This window comes from Dromiciops gliroides, chromosome 3 (genome assembly GCF_019393635.1).
Source record: "Dromiciops gliroides isolate mDroGli1 chromosome 3, mDroGli1.pri, whole genome shotgun sequence".
Lineage (NCBI taxonomy): Eukaryota > Metazoa > Chordata > Mammalia > Microbiotheria > Microbiotheriidae > Dromiciops > Dromiciops gliroides.
Genome location: NC_057863.1, coordinates 239,462,160 through 239,481,267, shown reverse-complemented (window position 1 = coordinate 239,481,267; position 19,108 = coordinate 239,462,160). Strand labels below are relative to the sequence as shown.

General features: G+C 35.6%; 1 protein-coding gene across 2 annotated transcripts in view; it reads right to left on the bottom strand.

Annotated features, from left to right (window-relative positions):
* DHRSX (dehydrogenase/reductase X-linked) overlaps positions 1 to 19,108 on the bottom strand; it is a 485,177-nt gene that overhangs the window by 351,182 nt on the left and 114,887 nt on the right. The gene's annotated exons all lie outside the window — the stretch shown is intronic.

Below are 19,108 nucleotides of genomic sequence, written 5' to 3'. Positions count from 1 at the left end.
AAAGGGAGGGAGGGAGAAAAATTTGGAACTCAAAATCTTATGAAAATTAATGTTGAAAACTACCCTTACATGTAACTGGAAAAAATAAAATAAATGTTTGTTCCAAAAAAAAAAAAGATGATTACATGAAAGTTTATGGAGAAACCCTATTTCTCTCCCATGTAAAGCTGATCAGATATCCAAAAATAAGCCAGGAAAATAATTATAAATAAGACCAAAATGAATAAAAAGCAAGCTTCTCCACCCGGACCAGAACTACATAAAAAATTGTCTAGATGTTCTGGAGATCGATAGAAAGACCTTGCCAAGAAAACCATCCTGAGAACAGGTAAACTCAAAAAATGGCAGTTAGGGAGAAGGATTAGCCAGGAAACCCAGTCAAAAGACCAACTAGATACTATTTGAGTATTAAGATCACACCAAACAGGAGACATCTGGCCAAGAGTTTAGAAAGAATTCAAATTGGTCAGGAAAAACAATGGACTAATATTCATAACCTGACAGTAAAAACGGCTTCCACACCAGAGGAATGGCAGGTGGAACACCTGAATATAGAAAGTCATCTGCAAGGATCCTAGGATTCATAGACCAGTAAGTTCCATAGCTATATCTAAGGAAACTACATAAGTTATAAATACTAGGATCATTGAACACACAAGACTATGTTTAAGGGTGGCTAATAAACCTATTATTTGTTTATCATGCCTCATTCACCTACTAGAGTTCTTTGAGGAGCAAAAGTTAAGTATGTTGACAAGACAAGAAAAAAAAAGAGGACACAATTTATTTCAGCTTTCAATACACCTCTTACAAAGTTCCACATTAAAATCTAATAATAAAATGGAGGTACCATAGGAGTGGGAGAAAGAAATTGACTCAAAGGCTACTAGTAAGTGAAGGGGTAAATAAATACTTCTCTGAGCAAACATCTATGAAAAGTAGTATATAAAAACATGAGATTTAGATAGAGTGAGAAGGAACTTAAAAGACTGTCTAATCCAGGGACTGCTATATTGATCATGCTGATCTCATTATTTTATTACTAAAGTAGAAGAGAATAAAATCTCTAAACATGTTCTACTCATTATTATATGATTAGCATCATAGGCTCATGGTTCTAGGGTTTAAAGGGACCAAAGAGATTATGCAGTCTCATCATTTTAGACATGAGGGTTGAAAGGCCTAGGGAGGTTAATTTGTCAAAGTTAACACAGATAGTAAGCATTTCCCTGTTTTTCACTTCTCCCCCACAATGCAAAATCATGGGAGCATAAGATTATGCTGAAAGGAGTCTTGGAAGTCATATACTTAAACCCCCTAATTTTATAGAAGAAGAAACTGAAGAATAGAGATTAAGTTACTGTTAAAATCACATAATTTAGAAAGTGGCATAATCAGGATTCAAACCCACCCAGGTCATTTAACTAAAAACCCTGCATTCTTTCCACTCTACCAAAATATATAGGTCCTTGAAGTAGGGATGGCCATGCAGCCCCTCAGGTAGCTTAGGCTACTTTGAAGAGAACATATTTGGGGGGAAATGCATAGAAGGAAAAAAAAGGCAAAAAGGGACACTTTGTGTATTTTTCTATTTATTGTATGTACGTGTGTATGTGCATATATATGCATATATATGTATGTGTATGTAACCATATTTCTACTCATTATACTTAAAAGAGTATATATATTCATGTTTAGGTATATATATATATATATATATATATATGCATATACTCTATTTGTATCTACCCCTTGTATCCTTGTATCCTCACTCACTATATGTTCCATTAAAACTGGCCTTCTTACTATTCCTCTCAAAAACATCCCATTTCCTGTCTCCAATGCAGCTAAGTGGCACAGTGGATGGGGTGCTGGGCCTAAAGTTAGGAAGACCTGGGTTCAAATGTTGCCTCTGACACATTCGAGCAATGCTCACATAGGTAAGTCATCTCACCTCTCTAAGCCTCCAGTGACTCTGTAAGACTCTAACTTACTGATGGGTTACAATGGTGAAGGGAATTCACAAATGGATAAAGTCACATGCCATTGATGTAAAAAAAAAAAAAGAGAGAGAGAGAAGGGAAGACTATTTGTGAAAATATCACCAGGGACAAAGCCTTAAAAGTGATTGATGATATCTGAGGTACAGGATGGCCCCTGCTCTAATTCCTGATATTGGCTCAAAAGAAATAAACTGTAATACTTTTTCATGGTTCCTTATGATTTGCATCTACACCTTCCCTGTTTCTAAGATTCCAACTTGAGATTAAAGTGATACTAATTGAATATTGCATCAGCCTAGAAATGTACATTTAGCCTAGATACTAACTTATTCCATTACTTATCTACCAAAGGTCTGGACCTGCTCCTTCACTATCTGATTTTGAAATAAGGTTGCTCAATCCCCAGGAAGATTCTTTTAAACAAAATTTTAAACGAGGATCCTTCCCCAGCACTTTCAAATAACCTATTTTTTTTTCTCCCTAAGAAATGTCATGTAGGCAGACAAGAATCAATTGAAAAGAATATCTTATTCAAATACAGGCTGAGCAGAAAAACACCCAAGAGCTTTTCCAATTCTCTACCTCTCATGGGAGTTTTGTTTTTATTACAGGTTATTCCTTAAACTTGCTTGGCAATAAGAGACTGCATACCACCATAGTAACCTTATAGAGACTCTAGAGCTTCAAGAACCTTTAAGGACACTTTAAGAAATCATAAATTGTCCTAGGAAGGCTTCAAGAGAAAAAGGAGAGGGCCTTTCCAGGAACCCCCAAGAAGTCATTTCCAGAGAAGAAAAATTCTAGGGAGCTCCTGGTTCATACCATGTGGTCATAGAGTAGTGAATTAAAAGATGAGATTTTTTTCAGGGCAATAAGTGTTAAGTGACTTGCCCAGGGTCACACAGCTAGTACGTGTGACGTGTCTGAGGCTGGATTTGAACTCAGGTCCTCCTGAATCCAGGGCCCATGCTCTATTCACTGAGCCACCTACCTGCCCCCAAGTGATGAGATCTTAATTGGCATACATTTATCCTGGACGTGTTTTATTCTTCTTATTTTTCCACTAAAGTCCTGCCAAAATGCGTCATAATTGTTTCCTGGTGACAGTGAGTTCCCAAAGGCTATATCAGCAGAAAGTAAGCTCTGGTGGGTCCAACAAAGCTGCATGGCTTCAATTATGGGTCTAGGAATGGACTGACTGTGTGACTACTGTTCAAGGACCATCCTAGCTTAGTTTGGAGAATCTCATCACTTATTTCATGGCAATGGGAACTGTTTTGGAGCTAGCAACTCTCCAGAGTCAACTACTAAGTCATAGAGGAGATACAGTGTATGGAGACTGGGAGACTAGCCACGTCAACAACATTACCTGACCTTGGAGTGCTGGAAGGAACCTCAGAGTTCACCCAGTTCAAACTCTGGGCCTCATTTCACAGAAAAAAGAAACTTAGGCTGACTAATGTTTTAAATATATAAAATGTAACAGAGGATTACAAAGAGACTCTGCTATACTGAAATAGTTAAATTTTTCTTTAAAAGTTCACAGCCCCTTGCTCTGAGATTATAAATCGCAGAATAGTCAATGGTTTTGCATGGGTAGATGGAGTTTCCTCAGTAGGAGTTCCCAATAAAAATGATAGGTCCAAAACAAATAAACAATAAGGTGTCTAATGTATCTATAATGCTGCCTCCTGAGAATTACGTAGAGGAGCTACAAGAGAAACAAAGACAAGAATTATGAAGTTAAATGTGGCTTATTTGTACAGCCTTTTCCTTTATAACTGCCATCGCAGTGAAAACTATTTAACCCTGTGTCTATCTACCATCTATTTTTCCAACCTGTCCTACCATTAATGCCCTTATTAACTATGTTTTCCCCTCTAACATCACCTCTCCTCGGTCCTAGATTTATTAGTGATTTTCACTAGTTTATCTTGAAATATTGTTTGGGAAACAATAGGAAATCACACGCGCACACGCATATACACACACACTCACTCACTCACTGCTAAACTGTAGAAAGCTGAACTTCCCTCAAATTTCTAGGTGCCTTCCTACAAAGACTTAGAAAACACTTGTGCTCTCTTGGTCAGGAACCCTCCTGAATCCAGATACACTCCTAATTAAGGTTACCTTTTATCAATAAACCTCATCTAGCAAAATTTGTTGATGCATTCCATGCATTGCTTTTTCTTTAAAATTTTTATCTTATTCTGTTTATTGTTATTTTTTATCTTATGTCCTCTATATTTTTTCATGTATTCCTCCCCCTCCCCAAGAGCCATGCCTTATAATAAATTAAAAAAGAAAGGGGGTGGGGGGAGGATGGTTAGGTAATACTAAACAATACATCAAAAGTCTGACACTATATATAGTGTCTTCACCACCTCTCCAAAAGAGGAAGGTTCCTTTCTTTTATCTCTTCCATTCATTTATTGTTTTCAAAAGATATTTGTGATTCTCCACTACCAATTCTCATCAGTACTATGAGAATATGCATTTTCATACCATCCCTAGGCACACAGCTACAAATTTGATCCAAGTACCACAAGTTGCCCTAGAGTTGGTTCGAATTATCAAAGTAAAATGTGCTGATATCTGCATAATAGCCCCAATAAGTACAGAAAGGAAAACATAGAGAACAATTATTTATCTCTAAGTGACTTTGGAACCTGTGCCTTAAAAGTAATGGACAGAATTATTATGCTGCTACCATCTTGAGTAAGGAGGGGGAAATAGAAACTATGTATGATGGTGAGGGCTAGGGAGCAACAGTGGGGAGGAGGAGATGACCAATGGAAATCCTCTGAAGGAGACCACAGTTGACAGTTGGAGACTATGGTCTTGCTTTTTTCCACTTATCATTCATGTTTGGCTAAGCCTTTTCCTCTTATTCCTTCCTCTCCATCTTCAGTTTGAAATGGTCAGGTAGCTGAGAGCAAAGTTGGCTGGTCTAAAGGCCAGGGCCTTGAGAGGAAATGCTGGTGGGCTAGCAGAAAACAAAGTGGATATTTTGCAGTATCAAACAGGAACAGATACTGCAGGTGATCTGAAAGTTACCTGCCTTGATCCAGAGATCTATAAACTAATATATTTGGGAACCACCTAATCACAGTTCAAGTGAGGACCTGAATAACACCAAAATGGGTAAAATAATATGAAGATATTTTTCCTCAGAGGTAAGAGATAAGAAATTCTTCCATTCTTTAAGAAAAAAATTGAGAAAATATTATTGAATTAAAATTAATAAATACATAAATGAAAACAAAACAAATTGAAAATCACTAATGTTCAATTTTTAAGTACAACTGTTTTGGGCTTTTTGAGAAGCAATATCTAATTTGTCTGCTTTTGGTATTCAGGGATCATATCAGTGAACTGTTGGAATAGATGAAAATTATTTATTTATTCCATTAGCTATTTATCTTGTATACTGTAAGAAATACATGCTTTATCCATGTGTGTGCAGGTACATGACCTATTGTAATCTTTTTTTTAATTCACAGAACTGATATCTCATTTCCCAGTTAAGATTGAGAGAATAATTATAGGGTGTCCCAAAAGTTTTAGTACAGTGTTAAGCTAATAAAGCTGTAACAAGACCTCTGTATGTCAACAAACACTAGCCTTGAAGTAAAAATTTAAACAAAGAGACATATGTCTTAATGTGGCAATTACTATTTTGACTGCTGATGAAAAAGAAAAAGGAAGAAATATATTCAAGTATCACTACAACATACAGGGAAGAAGCGAAGCAACCACTGCTTTTGGAAAATTACAACATTAGAATTCCTAAACCAAGTATTATGTTGCAGGAATGGAGATGGCCTAAACTGTTACTGCACGATAGACACAGAAAATACTCAGCCAGGTACTCGAGGTGGAGAGAGAGAGAATTTATTATGCACGGGGCCACAGGGGTCAGACCTCCAACAATGGGCCCCGATTCTTTCAGCCCACCTGGTTATATACAAAAAGAGGTAGGCATAGCATAGTGGTATAGTCATCATTACAGGAAAGCAAGATGCATACAAGTTCATCAAACAAGGATGAGGGCAGAAATTACCTTACAAAGGACAAAGGAAAAACAGGACTGTAGCTGCAGCTGGAACATGGCAAGGCCAGAGTCTGTCTGCAACAGACAACGTCAGAGGGCAGAGATTACCTTACAAATGACAAAGGAGAAACCGGACTACAGCTTCAGCTGGGACGTGGCAAGGCTAGAGCCTTTCTGCAACAGACAAGGTCAAAGCCTACGTGTAATTTTCCACATCAAAATAAGCTTGCATTTGAAAGGAAAGCCATAGTTCTTATTAAGATAAGGGAAAGGAAGAAAACTGTAATGAATCTAAGAGTCAGAGCTAGGAAAGCAAGCTGGACTGAGAAACAAGAGACCTGGGTTCTAATATTGGCTCTGTCACTAACAAGCTAAAGAACTTTGGACATCTCAGTTAGCCACGCTATAGGCCTGTTTCCTTATCTGTAAAAGATATCTCCAATGTCCCTTTCAGGTCTAATTGGATTCCCATACTGCATCTAGACCCAACGATTATATTTGATTTGGTATAATGTGAATACAAATACAAGGTTCTAGTTTCCTAATATTTATGTTAAGCATCAGTAAGACATGCCACTCAGGCTCGATGGATGAAGACAATACAAAAGGGCTGCCTGCATTTCTACCAAAGAAAAGGAATAGCCCCAAGAAACAGAAAGAAAGGAAGGAAGGAAGGAAGGAAGGAAGGAAGGAAGGAAGGAAGGAAGGAAGGAAGGAAGGAAGGAAGGAAGGAAGGAAGGAAGGAAGGAAGGAAGGAAGGAAGGAAGGAAGGAAGGAAGGAAGGAAGGAAGGAAGGAAGGAAGGAAGGAAGAGTACTTAGGAAATACATGCAAACACTAGAAGAAATAATGGGGAGCCAGTATGGGGTGGGGGGCAGGGGGCAGAACCAGGAAATGAGGTTTTCAGGTTTGTTCTCTTTCCGTGCCCTCATGTCCTTTATAGAAGGATTTTGATACTTCAGCCCACCATGGCTGCTCCCCAACTAAACAACCTCCAGTTTAGGGGAAGAAAAATTTAATAACTGGATTCGGTAGCCAAAATGATTCAATACGTATACATTCCAAAATTATGCAATTACTTTTAGTTGTTAATGCATAGCTCAATTTCTTTTTTCTCTTTTTTCATCCCCTTTACTTTGTTAGTCATAAGTATCTGTAATGTTATTGCTTCATGTGAGGAAACGATGTTTCTTCGCATTAAGACCAGGGGGGAGTGTGAGAATTAGAGCAATACCAACCTGCTGAGAAAAATATTGCAGGAAAGCTCCACCATGAAAAGAAATCATGTGACTTTGGCGTCCGGAAGTTATATCTGATGCATGTGGGTCATGTCTATCAAAGTTACCAGCCTATTAGCTGTGTGTGTGGACAGCTCTGCTTCCTGTTTCACAGAGGACTTCTGGGAGAAGCAGCAGAGCAGTGGGGTTTTTTTCGGTTCAGGATTTGGGTTTGGCATGAGGACGAAGGCTGGCTCTTAGATAGCTAGATGAAGATTGCTTCCCCCTTTCACTAACTTCTGATACACTTTTAATAAGTACTTAAAAGCCTAAATTCTTGCTAAAGCTTCCAATTTAAGGCGACCACTCATTAGATTTTAGACATCACAGCTAGAATTTTAGGCTTTACACGCTGTAGATCTTTGATGCTATGATATGACAAATTCTGGATCTCACACAAGCATCTAAGACTTTCTATTAAGTAATAGATGGATCTTCCTAAGCTGACTAAATCACAGCTCCTATTGTTCCACTTAAGTGTTTGTTGAATTGATTACAGGATTTAGACCAAGATCAACTACTCCTCTCCATAATTTTACAGATTAGGAAAATGCAGCTCATGAAGATTAAGGGATCTTCTCAAAGTCACACAGGTAGTAAATAACAGAGCTTGGATTCAAATTCAGACCTTCTGACTAAATTCTGACAATTCTTTCCACTACACCAAGCTGCTCTTATAAAATGTTTGTCAAAATTATACTATCAAAACTTGTGATTCCCAAATTAAAGGTTTATATTTTAAAAAATCAAACTTCAAGGCAAAAAAATGCTCACAATTTTTAGAAATGAACTAGTTTCCTTTCACCTCTTTCCTTAAAGTAGAAGGTTTACATTTCATCTCCTGTGCTCTCAAAGACATTGGGGATACCATTACTTAGCACTCATCAGTATCTGGCAGTATGTGAAGGAAGGAAAGGCCACATGGTGGAGAGGGTAGGGCGCTAACATCAATCAGGATTCAAGCCCCCCTTATACACAAACTGGCATGTATGACCCTGAGCAAGTCACTCACCCCCAAGAAACTCTCTAATGCTGTAAGTGGCAGACAAGGTGCCAATCTACATTAGTAGTGGGAGTTTCCTCAATGGGATTCCCAAAAATCACAGTTCTTCTTTCCTACCCCTCACAAATAATAAGGTAAACTAAAGGTTCTCAAACCATAACCCCTCACTACTTAGAAACACACCAAAAAACTCCAGGTAAAACTAAGAACCAAACAACAAGCTACAGGAAGACACAACAAAGAACCATGCTTAGGAAGAAGTCATTAGATATACATCATAGAATTTATGGGTCTCTTAAAGAACAGAGCACATTTACTGAGGGCCCTGAGGTTTACAAAACACATTCCTCACAACAATCCTTTGAAGTAGGTAGTGCATTATTTACTCAATTTTATAGATAAAGAAATCAAGGCTCAGATCTGCTGGGACTGCAATTCTTCTAAGCCCAGAACTCACTATACTTTCTTCTACCTACTGTAGGGATATCAAAGGATTTTTGGTCAAAAGTAAGAAATAACTAAAAAGAAGGGCAAAGTGTCTGGCTAACGCACAAACTGAAGAATCACCTATCGAATAATACGTTGCCTACAGTAAATTATCCTAAATTGTTTATTTCCTACCCATATGCATCCTGGAATACTAGATGTATTGGCAGAAATCTTGGTAGAACTGGTTAACATTTTGTTCTTGACACAGGGACAGCTAGGTGGAACAGTGAATATAGCACTGTGCTCAGAGTCAAGTGTCTAGTCTCAGATACTTAGTAGGTGTGTGACCCTGGGCAAGTCATTTAACCTCTGTTTGCTTCAGTATCCTCATCTGAAAAATGTGGATAATGACACCTACTTCCTAAGGTTGTTGTAAGGATCAAATGGTTGTAAAGTGCTTAGCAAAGTGTGTGGTACATATTAAGTGCTATGTAAGTGTTACTTATTATTACTACTACTACTATTAAACACTTACAATAAAGTAGCCTCCATCTTCCTAGATACAAGTAGATTTACATGTCCTAAATCCTAGGTATCTATAACTCTCTTAGCAAACATAAGATCCATTGTAAATCTCACACACCATAACATTTATAGTTGAAAAAGACATTAGAGAGTTCATCTAATCCAACTCTCATTTTATAGATTAGGAAACAGGTGCAGAGAGAGTGACTTTGGACAGTTAAGTGGCAGAGCCAATAATGGATCTAGGTCCTCTGGCATCCAAACTCTAGTCACTGAAGCATACCATTTTCACAGCAGATAACAAAAAGAGTAGCAACTTTATAGAAATATGACAGAAATAATGCCTGTGAATAATTTCTAGTTAGAGAATAGTGCAAACAAGGCCTAAACCAACAAATAAAGCCCTAAATAAACCACTTAGCTTAGCTGGAAAACAGAAGAATGCATCCTTACCCTCCCCAGTTAGCTATCTGAAAAAGTGTGCCTCATTCTCAAAGGAAACAAGAGAGTGAGATTAGATCATGTACCTCCCTAAATACTGTTAGAGAAACAATTTGAGAATCAAGGGTTTTATATTTATACATGCAATCACAGATCTAGGCCTGGAAAGGACATCAGAAGCTAGCTAATACAACCTCCTCATTTTTACAGATCTAGATCCAGGCCCTGTAGAGGTTAAGTGACTTGCTCAGTCACATAGGTCATATAAGAGACAGGATTGGAACCCAGGTCCTCCCATACCAGAGGAAGTATTATCCCCACTATACTGTGCTTCTTCTCACAATAAAGCACTTCAGCCAAAAGACAGGCTCAACAACCCCAAAGCAAATTAACAGAATGTAAAACTATTGTGGCAAAATTCATTGTATGTTCATTCAAAACATGCATGCACACACATAATACACTTAGAAAAGTCTTTAAATACCCCACAATTCAAAAAGTTCATCAGCAATTTCCTACATAAACATAAAGAAATATCTGAAATTTCTAGTACTACCCCTAGTAAGGTACTTTCACTTTTTCTGCTTTTGCAAGAAACCTTTTTTTTTCCTTCACTCACAACTGAATGTTACTTTCTAACTATTAAATGAGAGTGAAAGCATAGTTTTATCTTATAGAATCAGTAACTCCTTCAGCTTCAATACAAAATTCAAATTTATTAGCTTTTGTGATGAGGCTATTTGTACGAATTAAATAAATATCAATTTCTGAATCTATTATTAAAATATCATTAACCCACCCCCCCACACACACACACACTCTTATCAAAGTGAATAAGTGTCTATACGATAAAATCCAATTTTACTTAAATATAGAGAGCTAGTCAAAATTCCCCAGGCATCTCTGCTAGATCATGTTTTTAAAACAGCTGTACAGAAACAGTTAGGTCACCTGATATACAAAACCAAAAATAAATAAAAGGCTAAATACAGTCCTTACTGTACCAAGACGAGGCACAGGAAAAGGATGTAGCTATCCAACGAGTGCAAGGCAATGGATGGGGAGGTAAGGGTGTGACCGCCAGGATGAAAATTAGCATTATTTTTTAAAAGGCCATTCTCTGTGCCACATGAAAAAATTTTTGGTGACAGATGATTCAAGTTGCTTGTACTAAAATTACGGTTCAAAGACTCAAGTAAGAAGTAGTACATTATGGGCAAAATTTATAAAATGGAGCAGAAGAATGAGGAACTGTGATTTTTAAACCTTATATCAGGTTAACAAATGCCTTGTGGCTTAATTGTTCTTCACATTCAAATGTAAATGTGTGGATTTGTACTATATTTCCAAATGTGGAACTTTAATTCATCTATCCCACTTCTTGTCCTTGTGGCTGTTGTTAAGTCGTTTTTAGTGGTGTCCGACTTTTCGTGACCCCATTTAGGGTTTTCATGGCAAAGATACTGGAGTGGTTTGGCATTTCTTTCTCCAGCTCATTTTACAGATGAGGAAACTGAGATAAACAGGGTCTTGCACAACTAGCAATATCTGAGCCTGGGTTTGAACCCAAGAAGGCAAGTCTTTCTGACTCCAAATCTGGCACTTTTTAAATTTTTTTTAACAAAGGTCAAATAAAGAAATAATCCATTAGTAAGCACTTATATACTGGGCACTGATGAGATGACAACAAACATTTACATAGCACTTTAAGGGTTACAAAGTACTTGGCTCAGGTTGATCCTGAAAGATAGGGAATGAAAAAATTATTTCCATTGTATAGATGAGGTTAAAAAACAGAGCAAATAAGTATCTGAACCAGGACTCAAAATTTGATCTGATTCCAAATCCAATGTTCTTCCAACTATACAAAGCTGCCAGTCAACCTCAAAATGAATTCATTATAGAATTATATATCTGAATAAAAGGAAATAAAGAATTATCTTCTATGTATAAAAACAACAAAACAAACTTTTCATTCCATTTAAGCTTCTGATAGAATAAGGATAATTTCCATTTTCTTCTAAGATATATATACACATACATACCTGGACCATATAACTAAAATCAGACCAGATTAGAAAGATCTTATTGGTAAGAGAATCATATATTTTGAGCTGAAAGACACATTAGAGGTCATCTAGTACAACCCTCTCATTTTACAAGTAAGAAAACTAAGGCCCAGAGATAATTAAATGGCTTGTCAAAGGTCACAAAGACCCAGGATTTGATCTCAGGTCCTCTGCCTGCCAATACAGCATTCATTCTACTGTACCATACTGCCCTAGATGGAATTGCTAAAAAAAAAAAAAAAAGTTAACTCACCATAAAAGCTTAATATTTACAAATGAATACTTTTATAGTACTACAGTAGCCCAATGGTACTTTTAATACTTTATAGTACATTTGGAAATCTTTTCTCAAATAAATGGTTTTATTTCTTATAAAAAATAATCAGGTATTGTCTTTTGAAATTTTATAGTTATAAGAAAAAGGTTTTAACACTATAAGAAATTATATTATATGAGATTGTACTATTTTTCAGCTCATCCATCAGTGAGGTGAAACCTTTTCAGTGTCCCAGATGAAAGATCTCCCTAAAGATATGCAACATGGCTGATTTTCATGCATGTATTTAATTGACAAAATCCTACAAATATGGTAAAGAATTTCTGTACGTAAATTTTAAAACCTATAGGTTTTGTGAACCTAACCTTGTACCCTGTAGCATTCCCATCAATCTGATTACCACTTAACAATGCAATTCTATATCATCTTACAGGACTGGATTATACAAGTGTATGTATGATATTAAGAATTCACTCAAACTCCCATAAAAAGGAGGAGCCAAAGATGTTCATGTTAGTCTGATTGCCTGTTTTGGAGGGAAGATCATAATTTAAAGGGCTACTGCTATCACATCAGGCAAGTAAAATTTTGCTACAAATTACATTGATTTTAGTTTTTGAGCAAAACTTTGGTAAGAATGCACCCAGAAAAAGTGCCCCATCATGATATGAGAACAGGGGAGAAAACCCAGTCAACTTTTTTACTCATAATTCAGTGGGCTTTATACTAAAGTTAAGCTACAGATTACCAATTACCCCATCCAGAAACAAAAGTTCTCACTGCAAGCATTTCTGGAATGTGAGAATTCTAGCAAGTGGTGTGTATAAAGATGTGTATATAAAACAAAACAACAAAAACACAAGGGAACTCATTATGGGAAAGTCTGGAAGGTCATAAAAATAGTAACTTTTTAATTCAGTTTGAACTAATTTTTTTTTTCAAGTACATACTTTTGGCACTACCATTTTTCAAAAAGAATTTCCTTGAACAAAAATTGTTGATTTCAATGACTATTTCTGTATGGCAAAAACCCTTTGGGTATTCAAAAACTATATACTTTTTCCAAGCCACATACATTTCTTTTACTGTGTCTTTTAGTCTTTTTTAAACTTAAAATGAAACTTTTATTCCTCCCATATGCTGTAGTGTTTTCTTTCTACATTCATGTATTTATACAAACATATATGTAATGTGTATATATCTAAGTGTGTGTGTGTGTGTGTATCCCCACCAGTATTCTAGAAAATTCTGCCACACAGAGAGTAACAAGGTGGTTGGGAATCAGTCCAAAGAATGTAATTCTTGATAAATAAGTAGTTCAAAGAACACTAGGCAAGACAGTTTTTCAACAGTTTTTTTTTTCTGCCATTCTTTAATTTTATCTTTAATATCTTTATAAAAATTTAAGTGGATAGAGCACCGGCCCTGGATTCAGGAGGACCTGAGCTCAAATCCGGATTCAGACACTTAACACTTACTAGCTATGTGACCCTGGGCAAGTCACTTAACCCCAATTGCCTCACCCCCCCAAAAAAAAATGTAAGAGTTTTCCACTAAATAAAAAGCAAGATTAAACCTTAGAAAACTTAATAATTAACTTCTCAATGACCCATTTCATCAAAATTTGATCATATATACCTCTAAGGACAGCAATTCAATCTTTAAACATCAAAACCATTAAATTAGACCCTATCCTACTTATAAAGATATATTCAATTATTATACTGAAAAATTTCATTCCTTTTCAAGGGCAGCCTATCAAGTTTATGGAAAAAAGAGTATCAAGTCAGATACAACTCTCCCTCCTCTAGTTTTCTGAATGCTCACTTGAAAGCAACTATCCATCAGCCTAGACAAAAATATTTAAAAGAACAATTCCTTATCATATTATAACTCAATTTAAATCGCTGCAATCTTCTGAATTTCAAAAGTCTGAAGCCACTTTCAATATTCCCTTACCCAAGAAAAAGTGACACAACAAAGACATTAAACATGCTCATGGCTGTAAATTGGTCTAGAAAGTGGCCCATTAGTGTTTCTCTTTCGCGCTCTCTCTTTCTCTCTCTCTCTCTCTCTCTCTCTCTCTCTCTCTCTCTCTCTCTCTCTCTCTCTCTCTCTCTCTCCCCCCTCCCCTCCCCCCCTCCCCCCAAAAATCCCTGACCCCTCCCCCTAAAAGGAGATTTATAGCATTCCTTGCCTCATTCACCACCAAGAAAGAGAGACTTGGCCCATTACTGTCTATTGCATGCATTTGCTTCTGGCTCAGCAGCCAATCAACAGAAACTCTTTCACCATACAGAAAACAGACCGAAAGTATCTTTAAAATGCCTGTCCATGCTCTGCAATGGAGAGCTAAACTTTTCTAAATCATGTCACCACTTACAGAAGCAGGCTCATTAAACATTTATATTTTCCCAGAACTGGGCCCTCATTGGCCAATCCCCCAGTGCAGTTTCACATCTGTTATTTCTTAACTTTTTCTATATTACTTTATCTCTCCGTGCTATTAAAAAGTTTCACTTTCTGCTTCTCAAAAAAACCCGTTTTTGATTATATAAAATAACACACAGGGAACAGAGGCAAGATACAAAATAACAAATAAGCCAAAATCACTTATTTTTAGCTATGTAATGCAACACATCCACCTGAGACATTTTTACATGATGCCCTCCCTCATATTCTCTGCTACTGCCTTCTTCCAAGAAAAAAAAAATACTTTTTATATGTTTTGTATTCACTTACGTGTTATCTGCCACAAAAGAATAAAGGCTCTTTAGGAATAGGCACTGTTTCATTTTTGTCTTTGTACCCCCACCATCTAGCACAATGCCTGCCACATGGTAGGGATGTCAGAAATGCTTCGTGATAGATTGCTAGGATATAGGCCTCTTTCTAAAGAAAGACAGTGAAATAAATGATAAAAACAATGAGCTTGCTGTCAGAAAACATGGGTTTGAGTCACAGAACTGTCACCTTACTAGTTGTATAACCTTGCATAAGAGCTCTCTAATCCTCATCCTCCTCATCTATAAAATCGGGAAAATGATAAAATAGCCTCACTGGACTATCTTGAGAAAAGCACTGATAAAACTTCAAAGTGCTATATATATCTTTTCTAAGCTTGCCTCCTGATCTTCTAGCTGTATCCTAGGCCTCTTTTGATGATTTAACATAATGTACATAATTAAAAATGTTTCATTCCTAAGTTAAATGGAAAATCAAATTCACTTATTTCAATAATGTGTAAAATTGCGCCTTTTAAGTACCTTCAAAAATAATTCTATTTTGCTCCCAAAGCCAAGATATTAAGGATAATGTGTAAAATTGCGCCTTTTAAGTACCTTCAAAAATAATTCTATTTGCTCCCAAAGCCAAGATATTAAGGATAAATTTTTGACATTCCTTCAAAGGCAATAATGAAACCTTTGTGAGACTTTAACTGTTTCCCCCACATCAAAATAATTTTATGAAAAAAAATGTAATAAATAAAAAAGTACTTAAAAATGTACTTAATAAAAAAGTATTCTTTCAAGTGACAGATAATATACACTGAAAAGATATTAGTAAATACAAAGAAAATTATTTCTAATGCTCTTACATAATAGAATGCTATTAAAGTAGAATAGAGGTGAAACAAATAAACTCATATTGCCACATCTTTGAGGTTTAAAATAAAAACTGACTCTAACAATTTCCTCTAAGTTGTAAAATTATTAGACTAGTTGATTATGAGAGAATCAGAATCTGATTGACATAAAAATCCATATCTAATAAAGCATTCGATATTTTCTCATAATATTTTTATATACTTGGTGGAATAATGTACATGGAAGAATATAATTTCAGTATGTTGATTCAGAGTTGGATGAGCTATATCCAAAGAGATTAAACATTAACCAGGATGGAAGTTTTTAATGGTTTGTAACAGGGCTGTATTTTGGCCATGGGATCATCATTTCTGTAAAAATATTGGGTGAATTTATAGGATGCTTATCAAATTACCTGGGAACAATGCTGATAGGATTGACTAATAAGTCATATAACAAATTGGGATATCTCAATGGGTTAACAGGAATAAAGCACCAAGCAAAGTGCTTCAAAAACTCAATAGATATGTCTTGATAAATGAATGCAAGGTTCCTCCAATTTAGGCTCCAAAAAATCAGTTGTACAGGAGTAGAAGATGCTTGACAGAAGTTCACATGAAAAGAACCTTGAGTTTTCACTGACTACAAATCAACAGGATAAAGCTACCACTAAAAACACTAAAACAACAACAAAAACAGGGCTTCATTGATAAAAGTATGATGACCAAGTAAAAAGTGATAACAATCAACTCGTAGTACTAGGTGCTGATATGACCAGATTCTAGAATGTTGCAAATGATGTAATTACCACAGAAATACTAACACACTAGAGGGCATCCAGAGGAAGCTTATCAATATGGTAAGATGCCTGGAAACCACAAGATGGGAAGGACATCTAGGGAACTGTAATGTTCAGCCTGGAGAAGAAAAGACTTAGTGAGAGTGTAAAGACTACCTTCAAATTTCTGAAGTGTTTCCATGTTAAGAGTCAGAATATACTTGGAGTAGTGTTACTCCATAGGGTAGTGTTAAAGCCAATGGATAATTTCTGTTATGTGGGTTTCATCTCAAGAGAAAAAGTAACTTTCTATTATTTAGAGCTGAAGAACAAATAAAAGGAACAGAAGGCTTAGGGGCCAGGGGTGAAGGTAGGGAGATTGCCTCAAAAGGTTGGCATTAGACAACTGAAGCAAAAGCTGGGTGACTGTCAGGGATATATCAGAAAGGAGTCCTGCATTCCACAGGGTTTTAGACCAAATGACCTCTGTGGTACCTTCCAATGTTAAACCCTATGAACACTAGTTGACCATCTAAGGCTTCTTCTAACTCCAAGATTTTGTTTTCCATTAATTGTAAAAAAAAAAACAAACAAACCTATATTTCAGTTTCAAGACACTCAGTATATAGTTGAAACAAGTTATAATTATATAAGTACATTTATTTAAAAAGTTAACTTAATCCAACCTTGTCTTCTCTTAATATCAATACATTTTTGCATATCACAGTATGTTACATATTTCCAAAGAAAATAACTCCTTTAAGTACATCAATACTTATTCAAATCATATCATCCAAAAGAGAAAAAAAAAACCCTATAATTAATTAGTAGACTTTTGGAAATAAACTTCTCTATACCATTTATTACTATTTTAAGCATAGTAACATGTTTTAAATGTATTAAATTTAAAGTTTGCCATCACCAGTGACTATATAACTTAATAAAAAAGGCACAGGAGTTGTAATCTGATAACAACCTACAGCAAATATATAATCTTATTAGATACCACCATTCAAACAAAGGCAGAAGTAGCACCTAAAATTCAGTAAGGAGTCCATAGGACTAGGTCAGATAAAATATTACTTAATTATTATTTATAAAAATAAATATAAAGAATTTAAATATCAGACATTAAAAAACAAAAGATTTTAAATCCTGCAATCTTACCGTAACTTAGGTTTTGGTACATTCTCATAGCTAAGTTCCTAATGATTTCAATCCAAGAAAGAATAAGTTGTTCAGAATAGTAACAGAGATAATGTAATAAGAGAAAATGAACCTCAAAGATCTTCATCAGCAAGTTATAGACAAAGTTTAAAAGAAAAGTCACACTAACAGTTCTATACACCAAAGATTTATACAGAGTATGATTAGTTATCTAAAGTACATCACACCAAAATGTAATCAAAACAAGGTTTTTTTCCTCCACATAAATGTTTTCAGATACTGTGCAATTTATCTGCTAAAATAAATTACAGAAAAGGGAAGGTAACAGTTTTTCAGAGTAACTTCATTTCAAGGATATCGCTTTAAAATCTTTGAAAAACTAAATCTTCAAGCAACTAGAACAACACACAGGTCCCTTGCTGACCATGTTGTGCAAATATTCAGCCACAGTCCTGACTGATGATGATGACACACTGTGCTAGGCATCATGGAGATAGAACAGGCTTGTCAAAACAACAGAGGAATTTTCTTGAATGTAACATCCAAAATGGAAGAAAAAGCATCATATAAAAAAGCTGTTGGTAGTCCTAACATTGGTCCAATAGAAAGGTTATAAAAGCTGAAAGCCTAAGACAGCATGAGCCACATGAGAGTTGACAAGAAGGGGCTCCAGAAGTGTTTTGAAGAAGAAACTTGAAAAGAAATAAATAAAATCATCTTCTTTTAAAGGCCAAGTCTGATTTCACATTCTCTGTCAATGAGATAAAGGTTACAAGTTTTTACACCATCAAATGTGTTTCCCTTTTAGACTTGAGAAACAATTAGACACAACACAGATCATTCTAATTCAGACAATCATTATCCCTGAGTTAACAATAAAAATACAGTACATTGATTTAGGTGTGCAAAATCTGGAATTTCCAATATATGAAATGACATTCAAGTTAAAAATAACCTAAAAGACAGGGCGCAAGATTTGAAATAGATACAGCATTCAAAGCTAAGTGGATTTTTTTTTTCATGGAGCCTATGCACAATATTTCTAAATTTAACTACTTCATTTTCAAAGTTTCCTGGAACTAAGAAAAATTTTAAAACAGTGAAATTAAAGTATATTGACTTTGTAGCTATCATGGAATTTTTTTTTAACTTGATAAACACAAACATTTAAAAGTTTAACCAGCCTCTCCCCAAGTTCAGGTGAAAGAAACATTTTTGGGGTGGTGGGGGGCCAATGAGGGGAAAATCATTGTCCAGAATTATGATTTCATATTAAAATCATGTGCAAGGAAACAGTTTGTCACATACAATCACTGATAAGAAAATAGATATGTTTGAGTATGTGTGTCTGTGTATATATATGATATATATGCATACACACAGTTAAGATAAATATAATAGCTCAGAAAAAATACATATAAAGATACATTCCCAAGAAATGTAATGATCCTTAAATTCTAATAGGATGCATAATCCTAAATAACAATGCAACAAAT